This window comes from Dichomitus squalens, assembly GCF_000275845.1.
Source record: "Dichomitus squalens LYAD-421 SS1 unplaced genomic scaffold DICSQscaffold_46, whole genome shotgun sequence".
NCBI classification, from domain to species: Eukaryota; Fungi; Basidiomycota; class Agaricomycetes; order Polyporales; family Polyporaceae; genus Dichomitus; species Dichomitus squalens.
In genome coordinates, this window is record NW_006766928.1 from 39037 (window position 1) to 42897 (window position 3861).

Consider the following 3861-nt stretch of genomic DNA (forward strand, 5'->3'; position numbering starts at 1 on the left):
AATAGACATTCTCGACAGAGGGAGAGCACCCTAGGCTAAGTGCCCACTTACACCGGAAAACGTGTTTGCACCCAGGCAGGTTGTATTGGCCTTCTGTGGAAGAATACCACCCTGGAAGTGTTGAACTTGGACTTATCCGGTCCGGACTACACGAGGCTATGCGTCTCCTAGCGCTTAGCTGTAGTCGCTTATGTAGTATGTTACCATATTTGGGACTCTCTGCTCGTGTACTATAGCTATGCTTCCGGACTCTTCTGGTACTGTCTAGGACAATCTGTACTACTCCAGAACGGTCTAGACAGGTCTATGCCTTACTCATCTCTTACTCATTCTATGGTGCGATATGTCGCAATTCTTTCACCATTGTATTGTTCATCGCACTATGGTACATGTGACTAACCACTCTTCGATTAGTCATGGACACTTCTCTGTAGTATATAAGGACTTCAGATTGTGTCCTCCCTCTTCAGTCTTTCCTTACTGACTGAAGAGTGAGTACTTTGTTACATCTATCTCTAACTTGTAGTTACTTACTTGACCTTTGTAGTCTTGCTTCAACTCTAGGTACAGTTGGTTACTGCAATATAGTCTTTCCTTACTGACTGATGATCTTGCTTCGACTCCAGTCGGATCTAATCCTTGTCTTCACAGCCCCGAGTTTATCAGGAAGGGTCAGCTTGCATCTGCCATTGCCATGTAGTCATCAATGAGAATACAAGAGAGAAGGGGGAGATTGTATAATGACTTTGAGCTAGGATTGGATAAGCGCTCAGGACCTCCTGCGAGGCTTACGGAAGAGGTCAGCAAGCCGTTGCGCAACTCTCGGTGCTCTCTCCAATAGATATCAATGCAAATGTCGCAAGATCCTTCCCACATATTCACATGGATGTATCCATTCACTTTCTAAGTAAGATTCAAACTGTTCCCCCCCCTATTGGTATGGTTTTAATCAAGAATGGTTGAAGGACCACGGATGTAGGGATTGAAGTCCATCCGCCATAACATTTACCTTTCGCGTAGATGACAGGGACAGTTATCTCCCTTATCTGTCTAGGGATCTGGCTAGCGGGCGTCGCCAGTCTCCACAGCGATGCTCAGGTTGGACGCTCAGGCTTCAGCTTCAGGATGGATGCTCAATGCGCCAGTTCCAATGTCTGGTGATAATGGTGTGCAGCAGGGACTTGCCAGTGGGCGGCCGCAGTAGCTATGTCTCATTCCCCTGTCAGACGACATTCCGGACATTCAAGCTCTCAAGGTCTGCCTGCAGGTCCCTAGCACTGTAATCAGCGGCAAGCAGTGTTCTTGTCACAGCCGACGAGCTGTGCCACCAGACAAACAAAGACAAGCTTACTTGTGAAGGGGTTGGTGCTGGGGAGCGAAGCAACCACAAGTGACACAGCAAGAGATGAGGTAAGCAAGTGGATTCCCTAGACTAGAAGGGGCAGTGGAGAGGTAGGGCTGCTAGCTACCTACAAAGGAGATGGGGGATCAACGAGAAGATCAAGTCTGAGGTCCCCTGCCTCAGACTCCCTACTATATATACTAATACAACAGTGCACAGACCAGGTACCTATTGACCATCATTTGGTCAGAGTTCTTTGCCTCATGTCCTACCCCCTGACCTGCCTCATGGTAACCTTACGACTAATACCTGAGTCGTGCCGAGTCCGGACCCCTTCCAATGAGTAAGCGCTCCTGCCATCACATCAGTCACCTGTCAGTGAGTGAGGATGGGCGCTCCCAGCCTTTCTCTAGGTCTGGGGTTCAAATCCGGCTGCTCCGGTTCCCAATACGAGTTGTCCGCAGTTGAAGGTGTGCGTCTACCTTGGTGCACATGGCCCCCAGGTCACGTGGCACGAGAAAACTGTGACAGTTCTTGTGATCGCCAAACGTCACGCACTCCCAGAGTGGAGCATGTGGTCAGGTAACCAATATATATCACGCTTCGGCGTACCTGCAAGCATATAGACCCGCATGCGGGCTCCATCCGCGTAACGCACCACACGTTTGTATTGCGAAACTCAACCTCAACAAAGGGGTTCATTTGGAGAGGAATAGAGGACTACAACAGCGGAATACCATGGAACACAACGTCAAAACCTGGACTGGCACGTTCAAAAGGAGTAGGACAGAGATGTATTGTTGTGATGTACACATAACCGCATGGCACATATCTACGGTACAGAAAGGGCGACAGAAAACTATATATACGACGTCCATGCACTGCATAGCCTGTTTATACACTACGCTAGGGCTCAGAACATGCCCAAACTCACCTCCGTCATCATTCACTCCTAGAAACAGAATTACCCGCGAGGGAGGCATGAGATATACGTGCCACATAGGCCACGTTCGGATATGGTTCCCGAAGACGGAGTTTTCACGCATGTATGCAGCCTCGCGACATCACAAGGATCAGAAACACTCACCTGGAAGGACCTACCGCAATAGCTATAGGATGCGATGACCTACCTATTGAACCCAGAGGGCGAAAGCCTCTCTCACGGGTGGCAACGACAGCGGATAGCCTGCAACTCACCTAGAAGGGTTGTTGGTTGTAAGAGGCTTGTTAGAGCGATGAGAGGAGATGTTCGAGTGAACTGAACTGTAGATTGGGGGTACAGAGGTCCCCTATATCTACTACTGTACATCTGTGGCTACATAGTACTATACAGTACCTTCCCAGGATGCACAGTCGCACAGAGAAGCAGTGTGTGCACAGCGAAGCTGTGTGTGTACCACATGAGTAGTACAGCCTTGGTTATTGTAGTAACCGGCTGTGCTGTTCCATATCTTGTGACGGCTGTGTTAGGCAAGCTGTGTAAACCAGCGCCTGTTCAACACTACCTGAATCATAGGGCCAGCTAACTCAACTTGCAGGCGGGGAATGATGGGAGCCGGGGTCAAGGAGTGCTGTCACCATTGTATAGGAATACTCAGTACGCGATAAGCGGGACTAATATATTGATAATGCTGTACCTATAGGAATACTACGATACATCATTAACGGAGTCCACGGCGGAAGTATAGTAATGTGGGATACTCACCTCAGTACGCGATAAGCGGGACTGAGGTGAGCGGGCGCAAGTTCGAGGCTTTAAATAAGGTAATGAACTAATCTAATCAGCGTATCGTAAGGGTCCGGAAATGGGCCGCGCCACAGGGCGCATCAATCCCGATGGTGTTCCGTAGTCGCGCGGTGTCGCGCGAGGCTTGCGACGGGATCGCGCTACAATCGCGCCATTCCAACACTCCCCCTCAAGCCGAAGCGAGACCCAGTGCGACAGCAAAGTGTTTCACTTTGACAGATGGGAGCGCCTTCGTGAGGATGTCAGCCGTCTGCTTGTCCGTTGGGCAGTAGATGAGTCGAATGTTGCCGGCCTCAATTGAATAGCGGATGAAATGGTATCGTATGTCTATATGCTTGGTGCGGGCGTGATACGAGCCGTCCTTGGTAAGCGCGATGGCGGATTGGTTGTCGCTGTGAAGGGTTGTCGGCTCGGAAGGTGGGCGGTAGACCTCGCCAATGAGGCGCCGCAACCAGATTGCCTCCTTTGCGGCGTGTGTTGCGGCGACGTACTCAGATTCGGCGGTCGAAAGCGTCACGAGCTCTTGCTTCTTCGAGGCCCACGAAACAGCTCCACCGTCGACAATGAAGACGTACCCGGTAATGGCCCGCCTGTGCTCCTGCGAGGCTCCGTCTGCATCCACAAACCCCTCCAGTCCGTTCCTGTTTCCGCCGTACACGAGTGACAGATTTCTCGTGCCCAAGAGGTACCTGAAAACTCGTTTAACGGCCTCCCAGTGCGTCCAGCCAGGGTTCTCGGAGTATTGCGCGAGAGTCGAGACCGCGAACGCGAT